The sequence below is a fragment of the Peromyscus maniculatus genome, chromosome 6, assembly GCF_049852395.1.
Source record: "Peromyscus maniculatus bairdii isolate BWxNUB_F1_BW_parent chromosome 6, HU_Pman_BW_mat_3.1, whole genome shotgun sequence".
In the NCBI taxonomy this organism is placed as follows: Eukaryota; Metazoa; Chordata; class Mammalia; order Rodentia; family Cricetidae; genus Peromyscus; species Peromyscus maniculatus.
In genome coordinates, this window is record NC_134857.1 from 79,213,302 (window position 1) to 79,234,444 (window position 21,143).

A 21,143-nucleotide genomic window follows, 5' to 3' on the forward strand; every position below is an offset into this window, starting at 1 on the left:
TCATTAGATGCCCTCTCAGAAAACTTGATAGAGCTATTCAGGCGATAACATGCTACAACAAGAACTGGCAATCACGGTGTCATAAGTAGATTATTTAGGAGAATGACATGGCTTTCTGGTGTGTGAAGCTACTGCAAGTAGAATTCAAGTAATAATAGTGAGTGTTAGTGCTTTGATACAGCCGCTATAGGCCTGACACTATTTGGATCATTTTACACTATTAATTCACTTAACGATAGGCTACTTAAGTACTCTTAAATATACTTAGTTTTTTTTTTTAATTGGTTAATCAGATTTTTCTTAAAGCCATTCTTTGACAATGCCAACCTCCCACACCCTTGTTTCTTTCCCAGATTCATGACTTCTGGTTTTGTTGTGCTACCCATTTGGTTTAATTAGGGCTATCTCTGTGACCACTGGATTGGGAGAATACATTAGAGCCTGGGGGGATCACCACTTGTAAACACTAAGAGAATGACTTCTTTTTTCCATAAATATGTCTGAAGTAAGCAAGGGGTAGCATCCTCTGAGTCCCTCTCCATTCTTGTCTGCCTCTTGATGGGTCCACTTGAGTCATTAGTAGATGTTGATAGATTCTATTACAATGTCTGAAGACACCTAGCTTTGCTCTGACATTTAAGTCTTAAGATACTTTATATTGTTCCTAAGGAGTAAGGGACAGCTCCCCAATTTCAACTCTCAACATGCAACTGTTACATCACTTTGAGTTTCAAGGAAAGGAAGAGTACAGACCTAGGGTCAGCCTTGGGGTGAAAAAGAAGGAAGCAGTTCAAATGCAACTCTGACAATCGCTCCTCCCAGCTGACCAAGAACACAGGCTCACTCTTTCTGTTGAATAAAAACCTATACCATTATAGCAGTGTAGATTGTTATCCTGTTTCTAGGGATAATAGGGCTAAAACATATCATCTTCTATAGTTTTATTTGTGTTTTTAAAAATGTACAATGATACATTCAAATATGGATAATGGCTATTGTATATGTGATAATTAAGAATTATTGCATTATTTACTAAATTTTAAAATAGCCCAATTTTATAAGGATATGAATTATTCATGCAAAGAGGTATATTTGAAGCCTTCATAAATGAATCAAGCATATATTTTGGTTAGGTATTTATACCAACTTGTTCTTATAAAATTACAAAATAAAACTTTCAGAAGTTGATACTTTGCCAGTATTCAGCAGTATTGACCATGGAACCTCAGATGAAAGACTAGTAATTAATGCTCTGACATCCCAGGCTCATCCTGAATTAATTTCTGTGTTCAAAATCTTTAGATCAGGGATTAATGAACTATGACCTAATGGCTAAGCATGGTTTCTGCAGTATTAAAAAGTAACTAAAACAAAAATGAATGTGTTACAAAGATAAAGTGTGGCTCAGAAACCCTGAAACAGCTTTAAGTTTTTGTTTAACAGCTTATTCCCGAAAAGGTTTGCCAACTTGAACTTCTGAGCTCTTATTCTGACTTTGTTCACAGAACTTGGAGTCTGGATGGCCTGTGTTTTCTTTCTAGTCTTTCACGTCATACAGTTACTTAGTAGCTGTATAACTGGTGCTTTTGTATAACCCTGCCGAGGCCAGTTTCTCCCTCAGAACATCAGAAATGCACCTGCCACATGAGGTTGCTGTGAATATTCAAGAGAGTTTGAAAAGATCTTTAGAACATTATTTGATTTGCAAACACCTCCCCCCCCCCATGACCCTTCATGTGACACCTTCAAAGTCCTTAAAAAATCTACAAATGACAGAGAGGTGGTTGTGCATTTTCTAAGGGAGTTAGGACTTTTCCCAGGCCTAAGGAGACTCGGGGGCTTTGTGGACAGACTTGAGTGGGGAGGGACAGTAACTGTGCAAATGACACTATTTGGAATTAGGGAGATCAGCAAGAGGGGAGTCCTGGCCTTCACCACTTCTTATGTAAGCATACTTATCAGGACTCCGTGTTCCTGTCCTGCTATATCCTCAGTCCCACATAAGCAGCTCCATGCAGGGGCTTGTGGGTCGCAAGAGGAAAAAGAAAGCAGGATTTCTGGAATGTGAGGGTGGGATATTGTAATAACATGTCCCAAACCAAGGACGTGAGGACAAAAGCAAGGGAAACCAAAGCAGAGACACCAAGCCCATGTCATAGGGCAAAAGAAGCCGTCATTTGAACTTTGGGAGGAATAGAAGCTGCCCAGAAAATGAGGCTAGGAGAGCCTCTTGGCTGAATTGCAGAGCTGGGAATTCACATCTGAAGGACTAGTTCGTGTACAGTAGGGGAGCCTAAGTTTCATCTCAATATCTTTGAGCTGTTATTTCAAGGGAAACTCTTCCTCATTTTGGTAACTTTATAAAACATTCATCAAAGCAGTACCCTGTACTATGTAGGGGTAAAATCTTTACTGGAATGAATTGACATTCATTGTCCATGGGGTTGAGACTGGCCTGGAACCTCCCTGGAAGATGTGTGTTACTTGACTTACAATCAGTCCACTTGTCTTAACTTCACAGGAGTAGTACATGTAGCTGGAGTATTCCTGTGTCCACCTGGCTGGCTCCTGTAGCCGCTCAGGCCCAATTAAACACACAGAGACTTATTTTACTTATAAACTGTATGACCATGGCAGCCTTCTTGCTATTTGTTCTTATATCTTAAATTAACCCATTTCTATAAATCTATACCTTGCCACGTGGCTTGTGGCTTGCCGGTATCTTACATCATGCTTCTCCTCATGGTGGCAGGCAGCATCTCTCTGTCTCAGCCTTCTACCTCCCAGAATTCTCCTCCTCCTTGTTCTGCCTACACTAGTCTTCCTGCGTGGCTACTGGCCAATGAGCATTTTATTTATCAATCAATCATAGCAACATGTATTACAGCATACAGGACATCCCACAGCAGGTGCATTCATTTCCAAAAGGAGGACTCCATCCAGAGGCTCAGCATCTATATTCTCCATTAATCTCCTGTGTTTCTAACACTGACCTGTAAGGTCATTCCCCGGTTATGATGGATTTGGAGGCAGGGAAGAAGAAGGGTTTCTTGGTCTTATCTCCAAATCTTACTGTGGTTCCAGCCCTGTGTAAGCTGTCTCCTGACTCTGCTCTCAGGTACTCTATCTGGGAAATGAAAATAACAAACCTCCTCTTGAAAACATGAAGACACACAGGAAACAACATTTTAAAGTGATTTCCCAGCTAGGTAAGAGGGTGCTTCATATTTCATAGGCATTCATGGGGATGAAGTCAGGCACACAAAAAATCCTCTTTACTTTGGAATCAAACAGGACTATAGAACTTGAACTGGGCAATTCATTGTTTGTACTTGGGAGGGAGTGGCTGGTGTTCTAAGAAAATTGCTATCTGTAGTTGATATAAAGAGGGACTAAACACTAGTGGAATCAGCAGGTTGTAAGAAAAAAAATTCAACAGCTCACTAAACTCTAGTCTTGGCTCTGGCTCAAATGCCCTCACTAGGTTTCAAAGTCTAGTGGAGAACTCTCGACATTAGACCAGGAACTATACTGACCTAGGATCCGTCTGACCTTTAAAGCTTTTTTACCCTATGGAAGTCAGCACGAGCTCACTATTCATGGAGGACAGCCATTGTATGCTCTTCTGATGAGCCCAGGTCTCAGCCAAGCTGGAAGCACCATGTAATGTTCCATCGAAGTCTAGCTGAAGGATGTGTTGTGATTCAGTGACATCTGTCAAGTGAATGAATGTGCTTGCTCTGTGCAACTGAAGACTCAGGCAGTGCTGCTTCCTTTCCCAGGCAACGAGACGCAACTCCGTGTCCAGTACAGAAATATTTGATGGGCACTCAAAATGGTAGAGGGGCCTGCAGTAACAACACTGACACTAAACATTTGCTAACCACGTAAATTATGACTGTAAATACTTTACACACTTTATCTGACTTTCACACTAATCTTGGGAGGCATGCATTAGAACTTTACTCTCATCTTACAGGGAAAGTCAATATGGCCCCAAAGACTTTTGTAAGGTGTGTAATGGTTTAGAATGCTGGGCGACCTCAATGTAGGCAGTTTGAATCCATACTTCTTCTACCCACTCAGCTGCAGTGTACTTCAGAGGTTGGTGGCTCTGATCAGGGAAGCAGACTCCTGGAAGAGTCTGCACACTGTCATTGTCCCCTCTGACCAGCTAGCATGAAAGCACTCAGATGAGGTGGGCCTGGCAGGGCAGGCAGGTATCTTACAGATTTTAGACTTACTACCAGGGAAAGAATGGCAGGGCTTCTGCCTCCTGCTGTGCTTCTCAGGTGGGGTGGGGGTCCTCAGTTCAGCCACCTGCATGGGGTGTACTCACCTCACACACTTCTCATGTCTACAAAGAGCAGGCCTGACAGTCACAGACATGCCTAGCAATCAATTGCCAAACACCTGTTATGTGGGAGGTAATCTGGGCTCTAGCGTAAAAAGCCAAAGACTTATTTACAGAGCACTTAATCCAAGCTTTCACTTGAGTCCAGAAACTGAGGCAGCTTGCCAAGGGCCCAGTCTGCTTGGTAGCTGTGTGGAGAGCAGAGGCCAGGTCTCCCAATAGCACATCGCATGTGCTCCCTCTGCCCTGAATGACACTCTGGAGATCTGCTTCTGACTGTTGAGTTTCCCTGGGGATCTGGGCATAGTCCCCTTGCTGAGCCCAGTGGCTGTAGATGCACAGAAGGCAAGCCCTGCCATGTGAAAGAGAGAGGCTCCTCAGCCTGTGTACAAAAAGGATTCTTGGAGAACCATTCATCCTGACCAACCCCCTCCCAGTCCTTGCCTGAAACTTAATTAATCATGTTTGCATCTGGATTCAGACAAGACAATAGCGGGGATGTGTTTTTGGTTAGGAACTAAAGCTGCATTCACAGAGGAATGTTGATTAGTTAGTGGTCGGTATCATTTTTCATGCCTTTTTAAGTTACAAAAAATTTTAATATCAAAGCATTTCTCCCTGCACCGCACGTATCTATTTCTCATAAGTGCATTCTGCTGGCATAATTTTCTTTTCCTTCCTGCAGGCTCTGTTTATGAGATGATCCATCAGGTTGTCTCAGCGTCTCCATCCAGCCCTTCAGCAGCCAGAGGCTTTCCAGGTGAGCTGTGAGCTGCAGGCTGCAGCCTCTCTCCATGTGGAAAGGGGAAGGAAAAAGGCAGTTCAGGCCAGGGTACCATCCACTGTGGATAATGGAGACAGCAACTCCCCACTGTACAGACCACAAGCTCTCCCACTGGCAAGCCCTGGATCTCCACTGTAAACCTCTAGAGGAAAGAAAAAAGTTCAAACCTCCTTTAGACCTGTGGATATTAAGGTCAGCCCAAGTGGCTGAACTTACTCTTCAATTCTGCTTTAGAAAAATGTCCTAAATCTGGGGAAATTGAACACAGGAGGCATGTCTTAATGTGTACAACATGACCATATATGTAGAACATGTCCAGTCACAGATGGTAAGTCATAGCAGATAAGCAATGTTAGAAATATGTGGTAGACTTGGAAATCTGTCTGCTTGACCAACAGTCTTCAAGCTAGACTTCCCTTTCAGACAAAGGTGATGGAAGAGCCAAAGAAGACAGTTAGGTGCCCCTTCCTTCCGGTCATAGGCTTTTCAGCTCTGTTCTATGCCTGGTGCAGGTATCAAAGTATGCACATGGCTGAGAGGGAAGCAAGAACAAGATGTTGTAAGATGCTCAGATGCAGGGAGGGTCTTCACTGTCACTAATTCCCCAATACCAGTAGCCCAACAGAATTGGAGGGCTTGTTACAGGAAAAGATGTTTGGGGAAAACCAGGAGATTTGAGACCTGTTTGGCTCATACCAGTTTCCAAAGATGTTCAGATCAGCTAAGGTAGTGTTTGACTTGACCTGAGCCCAGCCACGTTAGCTCTTTGCTTACTTCCATCCTGACCTTTGGCAAAGCAGGTTGATTGAAGATAAGGTATGAAGCTGGTGAGTGACCTGTAGACCCAGGACAACCAAAAAACAAATGCACATTCTTGGAAACCAATCAAGTAGTTAAACAGTGATTTATTCAGAAAATAAGGAGCTTCTCTTAGACATTGAGCTACCCAGATCTCATTCAACTTTTGGGTTGCCTCAATTCAATCTCATTCTTTTGTCCTTCTGCTTCCCAGGCCTCTTACTTGAGATTGACCAAGGACCAGAGTGGATGTGATGGTGTAACTACTCTCAGACCCATAGAAAACCTTTGCATCTAAAGTATAAATGGTAAGAATCAGGGGCTAGCAGTCTGTATACTGTGGGCCAAGTTTGGCTTATTGCCTATTTCTACGTAACTGTATTGTAACAGCCTCATCTACCTGGTATACTGTTTATGGAAACTCCTAGGCTATACTAAAGAGTGGTTGAAATAGAGACTGAGACTGACAAATGTTAAAATGTTTTTATTTTGCATCTGTATGAAATAACTTGCTGTAATACAAAAGCCCATTTCTAGGTAGAGAACCAGTGTTCAAATGGGCAGCTTACCCAGAATCCTCCACACTCAGATCTAAACCACAGGCTGACAGTTGTATTGAGAAGCTCTTTGTTTTGTTTTTAATCTTTGTGACTCCTGCCCTCTGGTGGAAAAATGTCTAAGTGTTCTATGACTGTGTCAGGAAGCAATGGAGAACTGACTTGAATCTCAAGCTCAATGGGAAACTTCAGAAACCAGGGCATGGCTGCAGGCACTTGATCTTTGGAATTGATCTGAGTGCAGAATGATGACCTTCCTCAGTTACTGAATTAAAGCCATAGTCACACTCAGGGTAGTTTTTCATTGACTCTAGACAGTCACTTGATGAACATAGAAAAAAGGAGATCATTCACACTCGTTATTATACAACATAAAGGTATGTATTTATTGAGGCCAGGAGAGATGGCTTAGTGGTTAAGAACACATAAGTATTGTAGAGGACCTGGATTTGGTTCCCAACACCTACATGAGGGCTTATAAAAATTCGCAACTCCAGTTCCAGGGGACCTGTTGTATTCTTCGACCCCAGCACATACAAGACTCACACATGTTACAGATATCCACATGTAGGCAAAACATTCATACACAGAAAATAAAAATAAATTTAAAACATGTATCTATTTTTGCATCACAGATATAGGACTGTGAAGCCTGAAGAGATGAAACAAATCTTCAGCACATTGCAATAATATATTTTTAAGATCCAGCAGGAAATGAAGCAATATGCATTCAGTTTTATTATAATCTAGTTAAACCATAGATATTTCTGTCATAGTTTCATACTTTTTGGTAGGTAAATAGATGAAGAAAAAGGTTCAGAGACATTATGTTCCTTGCCTAAAGCCATATCAACCTTAAGTTGGGCTCATGAGAAAGCCTGGGTTGTAAACATTCTTTTTTTTATCATTTTTATTTATTTACTTATTTTTCTATTATCAGCTTGATACAGTGTAAATTCTTACCCTAATAGTGAAACATTCTTTTTTTCTTCTCATTTTTATTTATTTATTTATTTATTTTTCTATTATCAGCTTGATACAGTGTAAATTCTTACCCTAATAGTGAAACATTCTTTTTTTCTTCTCATTTTTATTTATTTTTCTATTATCAGCTTGATACAGTGTAAATTCTTACCCTAATAGTGAAATGTTTCATTGAGGCTTGCCCAGCAATTGAGTAAAACCAAAACTTATTACAAGCCACAGTCATCCTAGAGTCCCCCCTTCTATATTGCCTCCCCGGTTCTGTGGGTTACAGTCTGATTGTTCTTTGCTTTATATCTAGTATCCACTTATGAGTGAGTACATACCATGTTTGTCCCTCTGTGTTTGGGTTACCTCACTCAGGATGATATTTTCTAGTTCCATCATTTGCCTGCAAATTCATGCTGTCATTGTTTTTCTCTGCTGAGTAGTACTCCACTGTGTGTAGTACCACATTTTCTTAATTAATTCTTCAGTTAACAGGTATCTAGGTTGTTTCCAGGTTCTGACTATTATGAATAGTGCTGCTATGAACATAGTTGAGCATGTATCTTTGTGTTATGATTGAGCATTCCTTGGGTATATGCCAAAGAGTGGTATGGCTGGGTCTTGAGGTAGATCAATTCCCAATTTTCTTAGAAACAGCCATACTTATTTCCACAGTGGTTGTACAAGTTTGCATTCCCACCAACTATGTTAGCATTTTGCTGTTAGAGGAAAGAGGCTGGTACCTCTGGAAAGCTGACCTAGAGAGCTGCCTCTAGGATACTCCTTGCTGCTGGGCTCATGAAAATGCTCACAGGCTGACCTCAGGTACTTCCATCTTCAAGTCATGCATTGAGCTACTCCCTTACTCCTCTCCAGGGCCCAGTTCTCCTTTATATTTCTGCTGAAATATTGCTAATTAAGAGTCTCAGTATATCCAAAATTTTCTCAGACCTAAGTGTCCCTTAGCACATCTCCTGGACGACCTTCTGCATGGATTGAACGTGGTATGTATGGTCCAGGAGAGTGAGGATGGACACTGTGTTCACACAACTGATAAAAGTCAAAGAAGAGGCCCCATCTACATGTTCTGAGTACAATTTCCAGCTCACAGCAGGGGCTGGAATGAAGTAAAGGATCAGTGGCAACCCCCCTCTCCCAGTTCAGAGCAGCTCACCACAGCAACACTTACCAAGGCCCTGCAGGCTAAGTGACAAGCCTGTGTGCAGTGTCGGGACTTGGCATTTGGCCACTGGCATGTCCTGTAGCTAGGGGGTTCTGGGCGCAGAGAGGGCACCTATGATGGGATGCTCTGAGACATTAGGATCCAGAGCAAAGGAAAAGGCCTGCTTGTTGGCACAGCCTGACTCTCTGTTGTCCAGTCATCCCTTACTTACTTTAAGGCCTTGGTGGACCCAGGAATCTCTTATAGTCCTTTGCATCTCACATACTTAGAATGTCACCTAATCTTCAATATTGTAAGTGAGACTGTCATTAAACAAGTAGGGTCTAGAATATCCAGAATGGATTTCAGTGGGAATCACTCCAACAGGAACTCTGGGAAAGATGATATAGACAGACCTCTGTTTTACAAAAGGAAAAAGTAACCCGGGAAGATTAACAGATGAGCCCCCAAGCACATATATTGTAAGTATCAAGCTGGGATCCCACAGGCCTGGACTCCAGGTGTCTACATGGAGCCCCAGAAGGAAGCCTTGGTGGGGAAACGAGGTGAAGGAAGAGCAACTTCTGGACTGGGCCTCCATCAGCCTGTGCAGATGGATCCCATACAAGGCACCAGTCCCAAGTTAGGGGATTCACTGAGAGGCTGACACTTAGCTAGTGTTCTCCTTCTTGAGCCTTTGGGCCCTAAGGGACAACATGGCCCCTCTCCTGCTCCCCTGAGTGTGCACCGAGAAGAGAGTGAATGCACCTGCTCACAGCTGTGGAGGGGGCACAATCAGACACAATGGAAGATAATAGATATGTCCTGCATGATACAGGTAAAGTGGAGGTGATCTTGTGAACAGCCACTTGGAATTGTAGCTTTGTTTGTGGCTTTGTGTGTGCATATACTGTTTATTTTTAAATTTGTTCAGCCACTATGCTTTACCAAGTCTTTAAATAAAATCATTCAACAAAAAAATCTACCCATGAAACCTTTGCCAAGACCAAGGTGGGAGGTATAAAAGAAAGGTGAAGGACCTGAGTGAAACATTTGCAAGTTGCATATTTGATATAGAGTTAGCCTATTCCTTTTTTTTTAGTATTATGAATTGTATAAACAGCATAGTGTGTATTGAAGTGTCCTATGTTAAACACATTGTTCTCTTCAAATCAACTGAAAATTTCAATTAACAAGATTTTTCCTTTACCATATAAATAAGATATTCAGTAATTTCGGAATAATGATTACTTGTATATTTTCTTTCATATTAGTGTTAACTCATTTTGACAACACATCTCTAATTCAGGAAAGCATGGCCAGTATCACTAAAAGGTGGCTAGAGTGATACTGAAGCTTGCTGACATTCAGCAAATAGAAATAGGATAACATTGGTATCGTATATTTGAATACAAATGAATAAATATATGTGGCCCCAACACCCAATCTGTGCGTACTGATGCTTTTCACCTCCTGAAAACGACTGTTGTTACAACACAAGCCATGCAATCAAGGTGTAATAAGATAGTGAGATCCACTCGGATAGATACAGAAGACAGACACTTCCTTCTGTGTTATCCTGAGCACACAGAGAGAAACCCTTCCAATGATGTAATAAAAGCACCCACAACTCAGAAGCATTTTACAACTTAGGGTCATAGGAGTTAGCCTATTCCTTACTGTTGCCGTGGAGAGATGTTCTGGGAAAGAATAATCAAAGATAAGTCTTGACTGTCACAAACAGTACTGAGTCTGTGCTGCAATATAGGAAAATAAGTTGAGGTAAAGACTGTGCAGTTTATTAGAATCATAAACACTTCCTACCAACTTGGAGTGTGAACATGCTTTAATCCCTTCTTAGTTTTCAAAGGCTTCCCTTCTCCTTTTTGCCCTTCCCCCATTCTCATACCTGATTGTCTCAGAATGCTGATGTCTTATAGATAGAATACTACATCTGGTCAGGAGAATGCCACTGTCTTGCCCCTTGACTCTGTTTCTCAACACTGATGCTTGTGGATGAGAAACTACTACTTCTAAGGTGTGGCCTTAATATTGTACTATGGTTACAAGGATCATAAATCCATGATTAGCATTTGCCCACAAATCCTAAGGTGGTCTGTAGAAGAGATCAGCATCAGTCACATGATGCCATCTGAACACCAGATACCCTCTTATTCTTTTAGTATTTGTATTGAGCTGGAATTGTAAGTGCAAGATATTCCTCTCCAGCAGTTAGTTTTATTTCTGTGGATTAATTGCCCCATTGTCCCTACACATCAGTTCAGAACATTCATGAGGCCCTTTTCAGGTCTGTTTTCAAATTTTGAGGAGCAGTATCCTTCACATATTTTCTCCCAGGACGTTCCTGGAGTGGGTGGGCAAGCCAGAGGCCTTGGGACTTGCAGCCTCACTTTAGTGAGAGAAGGGTCTCACATCTTGCTCGGATAGGAGGTGGTAGACCTCCATGTTGGCATAAAACCAGGACAGTTAAATTGTCCCAGGAAAAAAATATTCATTGTCTAGAATCATTACCTTCAGACAAAAGAGAAGGTGAATTTCATCTTTGCCTGTACAGAAGCCCTAATATATTTATTGAATGAGTGCTGTGGTAAGTTATGTTTTTGGAGTAATTCCGTGTGATCAAGGCTATGCACAGCACCAGAGGGGCCCAGAAACACCAGCACCAGTGGCAAAATATTGATAAAGTGGGTTCAACCACTCTTTTATGCTTTGATGGGCATAATCACCCTCTATAAGAAACAGGGGCAGTGCCAGACTCTGCATAAGATAATAAAGATAAATGTAGATTGTGAATCCCAGCTTCATCTCCAACAAGCCTTGCTTCTTCTTCTTCTTCTTCTTCTTATTATTATTATTATTATTATTATTATTATTATTATTATTATCCAGGGAAGGTCTCTCGTGCTCCCTTTGCTTAGGAATGTCCTAATATGATTTTTGTCATCCTTTGGGTAAGGGTAGAATTTTGCTTCCTACGGTAATCCTCCCTGCCCGTGTTCAGTATTATTGTCATTCTAGTTACAGATGAGGAGGCGATGCAAAGGGATGATGTAACTTGCTTCAGATTCCCCCATCAACCAAGAATTCCCACCCAGGTTACCTGATTGCAGACTCGGAACCTGTCTTCTGCTGAAGACCGATTGTGACATGAGAGACCCCAGATGTGACACGAGAGACCCAAGACTGGAGTAAGAACAAGAATGCCTCTGGCCTTGGAAAGCCCTTATCACTGCACAGAGCTCTGCTCTGGGAAGTGAAGAGGTGTGGCTGGGGATCTTGGGCATGCATCACTCTCAACTAAGGAGACAGGGACATTCTCAGCCAACTCAGCTAGCCACGGGAGAAAGGGTGCTGGCCACAGCCCAGAGAGGATCCCCCACAAGAAATATATCGCGTGCTGACACTTTTATGACCTGGACCCACTTACAAAACACAGACTGATGCACAGCTCTGCTTTCCACGGCCCAGCTTGACATCACATGCTCGCCCCGGGGCTGCCACTTGGAGTCAGGAAAGCCCATATATTTCCTTCCTCGGAGAAACCTAGTGGTTCTAGTCAGGTGCAGAAAGCCAATAAATCACCAGCGAAGCTTCGGTGTATCTATCAGTCAGGAGGCTTGTCATCTTCAGGCCTTGATCCACATGAAAGGCAGACGCGAGAGGGGCGGGGCACGGCGGGGCGGGGCAGCAGCCCGGGACACCTGGTGCTGGCTGGGCTCTGGGTCTGCAAATGTTCACAGCTCTGAGGAGCCCCAAGCCTCCTCCCTCTCTGCACGCGCTTCCTTTTGCTTTGAAGTCCAGGGGCTGGGGGACTGAGGTTGAACTAAGCAGGTCTTAGAGCCTGGGGCTTTCAATATTCACCTCACGTCCTTCTTGCAGCTACTTTGGGAGGAATGAAAACTATAAAGGAAGTGTGGGAATCCGGGGGTGGGGGGGTGGGGGGGGTAACTTCTTGCTTGGCTGCCCTGTCTTGGATCTTCCCTCCTGACCTGGAAGTGGAAAGGAGATGGAGGTGGGGACATGGGGGAGAGCCCCACAAGGCAGCAAAGGGTCTCTGCGTGGGTATTTTACTGGTCCTGTTTCTTCCAGGGAGCCGGATAAAGGATGTCAACTCTGATGGATTTTGATCACATCCTACCTCTGCCATTTCTGCCTTTGGGGGCTTTTGAGTAAATGTTTTTCTCTCTGCTGTCACGCTTCCCAGGAGTAAGTGGAAATGCTAATACCAACTGCACAGTCAATGAGGCCATTAAAGGGGACAGTCATTTCATAACCTCAAACCCTCACACCACATGCAGTAAAATCGCAAGACTATGGAAGCTGCTCTTTTATTATTGTATTTTCCTATCCAGTGTAGGCTGTCCTCTAAGTGGCACATTCTAACTCTACTCTGCTCAGGCAGTGAGTGTGCTGTGGCTGCTTTTCTAGTCCTATGATAGGACATCGGTCTCAGATACCACATTCATTAGGGAGCAAAACAGAAGGTTCCTTCAATGGACTCCTTGCCCTTTCAACTTTCTCACTCGCATGGGTGTGTGTGTTTTTGTTTTCTTTCTTTTTTCTTCCTTCCTTCCTTTCTTTCTTTCTTTCTTTCTTTCTTTCTTTCTTTTTCTTTCTCTCTCTCTCTCTCTCTCTCTCTCTCTCTCTCCCTCCCTCCCTCCCTCCCTCTTTCTTTCTTTCTTTCTTTCTTTCTTTCTTTCTTTCTTTCTTTCTTTCTTTCTTTCTCTTTCTTTCTTTCATGTTATTGCCTTTGGGAAATCCAAAGGGAAGCTATCATTTAGCCTCTGTGGCTTTTGAATTGTAGTATGAACAGGGATAGAGGTTGTTCAGTGGGCACTGTTGGGATCTGTGCTCAGTACTGCTGTATAGACCAGAGAAGGCTTCCAACAACACAAAGCTTCTAACAACCTGTGTCAGCAGAGCCCCAGGCCTGTCACAGCCAAACTGACCTTCACCCTGAGCTAAAAAATGCTACATGAAGGAATCATATTAGGGAGTTCTGGTCCAGGTACCAATCAAGTACCCCTGCTGCGATGTTTCAACAATTTTCAAGCTAGTCAAGGGTCTTTAAAACAATGTTTTTATTTTCTAAAGATCATGGAGGGGCTGGAGAAATATCTCAATAGTGAAGAGTACTGGCTGTTTTTCCAGAGAACCTGGGTTTGATTTCCAGCACCCATGTGGTGGCTCACATCTGTCTCTAATGCCAGTTTCAGAGGATCTAACCCCTTCTTCTGGCCTCCAAGGGCACTAAGAATGCACGTGGCACACAGATATAAACGTAGTCAAACCCCTATACACATAAAATAAAAATTAATTAAATTTAAAAATATTTTTTTAAATTATGGAAATGGCAAACTATGCCACAAAGCAATTGTCAAGATATGACAACAACAAAAAGACGAATATGAAAATATGCAAGTGGTTTCTCAATGCGAGACACTATTATTGCATGAGAATAATAACCATATCTCATTAAAAGGCTCAAAACATTGCCTGCACACCCTCCCACATGTGTATTTATGTATGTGCAGGTGTGTGTGGTCATGAGTGTGGGGGACAGAGGTCAGCCTCAGCTTTCATTCCTCCAGGGCCACTCACCTTGTTTTATGAATAAATGAATGAATCAGTTAACACGTGAGCATGAACACAAGTCAGAGGACAACTTTTGGGAATCTGTTCTCTCCTCCCATGGGAACTAGGACTCAATCTGGCCAAGGTCACTAGCAATGAGCTCCAAGGACTCATCTGTCTCCATTTTTTCAGGGCTGAGATTATAAAATGTTGCCATCACCCTCAGATTTTTATATGGGTGTTAGTCCTAGAACTCTGGTCCTTATGATTGTTTGCCAGCAACTGAGTAGTCTCCCCATGTTCCCTACCTTCATTGTCTATGGAAGAAATACATAGAAAGGATAAGAGGTTTCATCAAGATCATGCAACCAGAACTTGAATCCAGATCATCTCATCACAAAATCCAAGCAACAAGCAGTGTCTTCTACTTCATGTTCATGTGGGTCTCTAGTTCAACACAGTCTCTTGGTAACCAAGCAGCACCAGACATCACCTGCCAGATGCCATCGCTATGGCAAAAATACCATCTATAATCAGTCCACATTCCTTCCTTACTCCTAGCAGCTGAATACTGCATATGGACCAAAACACCTCACCATTGGCTCACCACCTGATCAGTAGACTGAGTAAGCTGGGTGGCTGCCCTATAGTGAGCGGCTTCCATTCATCAGCATAGGCTGCAACAGACAGAAAGTGCTGATCCTCCTTTGAGTAAAAGCAAACTTCTTCTGCCTCTGTGAGTGAACTGAGAGTTGGCCTTTTTCTGGCCTTATACTCCAGCTGTGTCTCCCTGGGTCATCTGGTCTCCAGACTGGAGCCACACTTAGGGTCTCATGGATATCTAGCTTACTAATGTACATTTTCCTAACCTTTATAGTTCAGTATCTGTGGCATGAGATAAGTCTTGGTTCTAACTTACACACACACACACACACACACACACACACACACACACACACACACGTATGCACACACATGCACTTAAGACAATTTTTTATGAAAAGCTCTGATTAATACAACTACTAGACAATGATAAGCCAACCATGTGTCAGGGGCCCTTGTCAAACTAAGCAGTCAAAAGAAGTCAAAGCTTGCCCTTTTCCCATTTTCTTTATGTTCACCTATCTCCTCAGATAACCCAGCACGTGAGGCTCAGTGCTCTCACTACTGAAATGATAATAATCATAATCATGCCTGCTCCTCCCGTTGCACAGCAGTGCTGTGGGAATCATGGAGACAAGGGTGTATGAGGGTGCTTTGCAAAGAACACACAAATATGACTTATTATCATTTCCATCTGGACTCATCTGAGACTACTTCAATGAGGGCATTATAAATGATGAATAAGACTTTATGTGGTCTTTGTGATTTAAGAGGAGAACAAGTCTCAAGTCAAAAGACTCAAACTCTGGCTATGGAATGTTGGTTGCAGGATCCCAGACATAAGGCTCTGGGTGGATGAGTGAGGGTTGGGTTTAATCCAAAGTCTCAGTCAGCTTAACTTACTAGATTCCACGGTTAGAAAATGCTCTTCGATGTAGATTGCTATTTAGTTGTTTATTGAGTATAACAAGAAAATAAATATTAATAAAGTCATTTGAATGCTAATATTTTCTAATATCAGCATTGGTAATAGGCATTGTTCTAAGCACGTTTCATATGTTTGTGTCATTTAATCATCATAGCATTTAAGCAAGACGAAAATAGATATGGGCAGCATGACCTTTCCTATTTCTTAAATAAAGAAAGTAAGGGTCAGGGACAGTAAGAAGCTTTTCTATGGTCACATTGCTAGTAAGTGGTATGGCTTGGATTTGGATTGGTCATTCTGATGTGAGAAGGAGGAACAGGAAAAGATGGAATTAGGTTCATAGAAGGAAGACAAGATGGCAGGACTTCTGAATGAGGGAAGGAACTAGAAAAAGACAAATCATCTCCAATGAAACATGTTCCAGTAGAGATGGAGCAAGATCTTGGGACTCTTTTTATCTACTACCACAAGGCAGCCATTACCCCTGAGATGGGAATACAAACAGGATGCTGTGGAAATGCAGAGGAGAGATGAACATAAGGGTAGGAAAGGCCTTCTGGCAGAGATGATGTACAGGTGTGTCTGAGACAATCAACAGGAGCTAGTGACAGAGCCAGGGAGGAATTACTACAGTGTAGAAGGTGATACTAGGGACAGGAGACATGGCGGTGTTGCAAATAGGCGTAGGTCACAACTGATAAGCCAACAGCCCTGGGTGGGCATGGAAGAGACAGAGTTCATGACTTTCAGAATGGCTGTATTTGTAAGTGAATGATCCCTCCTGTCCAGGGTGAGGATGATGGTTTTGATAGGTGAGCAAGGCAGGGGATAAGAAAAGTGGTCATGCTTCACTTCTGCTTCTCTACACGGACAGTTGGAGAGCTGATAAGGAAGCCAAGAAACAACTAGGAGGTGTTTTTAGAAGTGCTTAACAAAGATTGTTTTGAGGTTGGATGGGAGTGGTGGTGCTGGGGATGTCTGTATTGGTCCCTGATTTTTTTTAGTGTCTGCAGAGACTGGGGTGTTCTCACAGAGAAAGAGAGCACCAGAAATAAGGTGCTTCTGAGTAATGGATTTGTCCAATGGCAAGTTGTAACAAAAAGACAGTAAGAGAAAACCTGGGAAGCAATCAGGGCTAGAAATACTGATTCGATTTTTAAAGAAATTATTAATTACTGTAGGGAGAGATGAAGCTAGGGAACAGACTTGGAAGTTGGGATGATGGGTTATACAAGCTGCAGTATCAGACAAAGTCCAAGTCTGTGAGGCTTGAGAAAAAAATCCATTTTGTACCATGAGTCAGACTTGCGTTTGTGCTGGGCTCTGCTGGTCACTACCACTTAGGAACTAAAACTGACAAGGCTGGTCTTCATCTAGAGTAGAGTGTTCTTTGTTTACTGAGTAGAAGAGAAAAGGTGCTAAAGAATTACACATGGGCCCCTGCTCCTGTGCCTAGGAGTCACACATCCCTTCTCAGAGTCCCTTGGTAAAAATCTGTCTTATTTGTTCTACCTAACTTCAGAAGCTGGAAAGAGCAGAGATGCAGTGCCAGTTGGGGGTGAACATTTCTGAAGCTGCAGATGTCATTAGAATATGGGGGTGATTAAATCAGGAGCGAAAGGATGGACTCAACCAAGGTAGAGCTCAGTGAGTAAAAAGAGAGTGGTCAAGAATTGAACCCAGGAACACACCTTCCCAGGCAAGAAGGGAAGGCAGTGGGGAGCCCAAAGCCCAGACAGACATGAGAGCGATAAGAATGAGGAACCAATAGGGTCACTCGAGCCAAGGAAGCGGGTAAGTGTAAAAGGTGATAAAGAATGGTGCACACAGCCTAGAAGAGCTTTCCCACAAAGACAGTCACTGATATTTGGCAAGCAAGAAGGGTCTGGATGAGGGTAGAAAGTGGTTATTTGCAAAGAGAAGGGGAGGGGACAATGGGGTGAATATGATCAAAGTAAATTATATATTGAGACTATGTTGTAGTGGGTAGCCGGTCCAGCTTTGACCTGGAAGTACCACCCCCTTTTTGGCTTCGGTAATTGTCACGCCTACAAGGCGGTGCCGAGAGAGGACCCCTGAAGACCTGAGATTCGAATGGGTGAGCTTGCTTGGTTCCTGGAAACTGGACGCTGGAGGTAGACTGAGCAGAGTTCTCCAGAGAACACTGCTGGACTGTGCTTCACCTTTCCCAGACCCTCTAACCTAACCCTTCACTTGTAAGTTACCCCACAAAATATACCTCCATTTTAATTACATGGAGTTGCCTTAATATTTAAACCAATACTATGTCTTGGTCAAATCCATTATTTTGTAGAAATAATAAATACTGGTAATAAAAGAGGAAAAATGTTTTGATAGAAATTTTTCCTTGGAGTAAATATTTTTAGAATTTTTTTTAAAAGATCAACCCAGGGACTGGGGAGATGGCTCAGCAGAGAGGCACACTAGTTGCTATTTCAGAGAACCTAGGTTTGATCCCCAGCACCTCACACAGTGGGTAACAGCAGTTACCCACTCTTTTCTGTCCTCAGAGTGCACCATGCATACACATGGTGCACACACATAATGTAAGCAAAAACACCCATACATTTGGATTTCTTTAAAATCAATATAGATCTATATAGGTCTATTTTAATTATCATGGTCTGTACTTTCCAACTGCCATTCATTTAATATTTTCAATAATATTACGGGGTGAAGAAGGAATGCCTAGACTGATTGTCAGAGGCACGAGTGTTCAGCATTCCATCACATGCACGGGAAGGCTGTTTCCATCTATGGACCTGCCAGGCTGCCTCTCTCTGAGGTGTCTTTCCTCCTGCCTTGGAGTTTCTTCAATATGACTCTTCTCTCTCTTGCTAAGCTCCTCTGGAGAGTAGCACACAGAGGGTCCCAAATGATTGTATTTGGGAGTGAGGAGGAAGTATGTGACTTGCCAACCAGTGGGATCACTGTCTGTGAGAAAGAATCTTGGTCATTCTCCCAGCTCATGAGTTGTATTCTCCATAATTTCTATTTCTGTGTTTTCCCCATTACTTTGGCTTCACCTCAAGGCTTCTTATTCTTCTGACTCTAAGGAAGGCTGATGGCTGAGGCCACATGTGGAGCCACCTTTCTGCCATGCCTGGTAATTTCATCCTTCCAGGCATCACTGAGGAAGAGAGGTGTCTTAGTTAGGGTTTCCATTGCTGTGGACAGATACCATGGCTACAGAAACTATTGTAAAGGAAAAGCATTTCATTGGGGCTGGCTTACAGTTTCAGAGGTTTCATCCATTATCATCACGGCAGCACGCTGGCAAACATGGTGCTGGAGAAAGAGTTGAGAGTTCTACACTTGATCTTCAGGCAGCAGAAACAATTGTGTACTGGGTGTAGCTGAGCATAGATGAGACCTCAAAGCCCACCCCCAACAGTGGCACACATTCTCCAACAAGGCTACATATACTCCAACAAGGCCATACTTCCTAATAGTGGAACTCTCTATGGGCCAAGCATTCAAACACATGAGTCTGTGGGGGTCATTCTTATTCATACCACCATAAAAAAAGCTTTTGACTGCTTGCGGAAGACCATGGGGAGAAGCAGAACAAAGTCTGTCCAAGGACTATGCTGGCCTAAGTGGATGTGTGCAGCTCCCATATGCAGAAGGACAACTGTCCAGAACTGTTTATCTTGAAACCAGGATCGCCTTCCTGTATCCCCTCTTGTGCCTCCAGTGCCAAGGGGCAGTCCTCTCCCTGTACCAATTTTTCTTCTCTGTAGATGCTCATTTTCTTCACAGAAAAACACTGACCATATCACCTGAAAAGCTTGGGAGAGCAGAATGATAGACTCCACACTCAGTTTCTGGTGCTTGTTACTTGATGACCTATTGGTTGGCAAACTTGAATAAAATCTTTCATTAGTTATTTTAAAGTTATGTGTGGCTTCAAACCAATGATCACACTAGCAATTCCTAAAAGCACTTTTGGTGATTCTAAAGTGTAGTAGTATTGCTGAGAAGCTCTTCTACCTGCCAGAGAATTTTATTACTCTCATGTCTTAGAATCCTAAGAAAATATGTTTGTGAAGTTAATATTTCAGGTACTGGGCATATTAGGGGCAAGGGTGTGTGTGTGTGCAAGAGGTCAGCCATTTGGTGTTCTTCATGTAACATAGCCTGTTTATATTCAGAATGATGAAGGGCCCATTCACATTGAACTCTGGAGACAGGGATAGGTTCTAGCCTACTCCTTACTGCTGTATGACCTGGACTAGCTACTTAGCCTTTCTGAACTTCAGATTTCTGTCTGTGAGATGAGAACACATCTATCTATTGCATAAAGCAATTCTGAAGCATAGAGGAATTGATCAAGGACTATTCAGAAAGAGGAAGGGGCCAGTAGGGGTGGCTAAGAGAGGTAATGGGTGGGCATGTAATCAAAATGTGTTATATTCATGTATGAAAATGTCATAATAAAATGTCTATTGTCTTATTAAGAAAATAATGTCCTTCTTTGTCTGCTAAGATAGTTCCACAGGCAAAGGCAGTTGATGCTCAAGCCTGAAGACCAAGTTCAGTCCCAGGAACCTGCATAAAGAAAGGTGGAAAGAGATAACCAAATCCACGGAGCTGTCCTTCACACACATTGCTTTCATTAAAGTTTCAAGAGAAAGGAGCTAAGTCCAGATTGTGTCACACACCCATGAGCTCTCCCTGAAAGAAAAGCTGTGTAGAAGGTGACAGATGCCCTTAAGGGTATCAGGGTAGATTTGAGCATCTAAGATGCTAGAACTGACCTGTGACTATCTTCAAATACCAAAGCTATTTATTTTATTCTCCATAGAACAGGAAAGTCCTTGAAGAGCTGGTGTGGTGGCACATACCTGTAATCCCAGAACTCAAGAATGTGAGGCCAAAGAGTTTACAGTTTAAAGCCAGCCTAAATTGTGTAGTGAAACTGTCTACAAAAAAGTTCTTAATGGCAAGGATTATTTGTTTTAGCATTATCAATGCCTAGCACCCTGCCTGGTGTGTAGTTATCTGGATAAGTGTTGTCTAAGTAAATCAATGGCTGCTCTGAAAAAAAAAAAAACCTCTTAGCTATTTGAGGGAGTTCTGTAATCCTTACTCTAGGTTCTGGCAAACTCAGTAGCTTCTCTGACTTTTTCCTTCAGAAATGCAGTGGGTAGCTTCAGTACATACTATCAACTATAATCATATGCTATAACTGAGACAACAGACAACAAAGAAAGTTAGACTAAACTAATGTAAACCAAGACAGAAGAAAGTAAATGGAAGACAAGAGAGTGGGAAAAAAACAATCAAACTGAGTCCTGCATTACTCTCAGGTCACACCTTCAATGCATTTGCCACCTTAAAATTATATCTTTGGGGCTGGAAAGATG

At 42.6% G+C, this 21,143-nt stretch overlaps 1 protein-coding gene and 1 long non-coding RNA gene across 2 annotated transcripts in view; one reads left to right on the forward strand and one right to left on the reverse strand.

The window, feature by feature from the left end:
• The window catches only part of LOC143273932 (2-Hydroxyacid oxidase 2-like), a 393,436-nt gene that overhangs the window by 66,606 nt on the left and 305,687 nt on the right, over positions 1-21,143 (reverse strand). The window lies entirely within an intron of this gene.
• The window catches only part of LOC143273928 (uncharacterized), a 29,019-nt gene continuing 13,929 nt past the window's right edge, over positions 6,054-21,143 (forward strand). The window contains exon 1 of the long non-coding RNA XR_013052263.1: positions 6,054-6,244. This is a non-coding gene — a long non-coding RNA (uncharacterized LOC143273928). The remainder of the gene's footprint in view (positions 6,245-21,143) is intronic.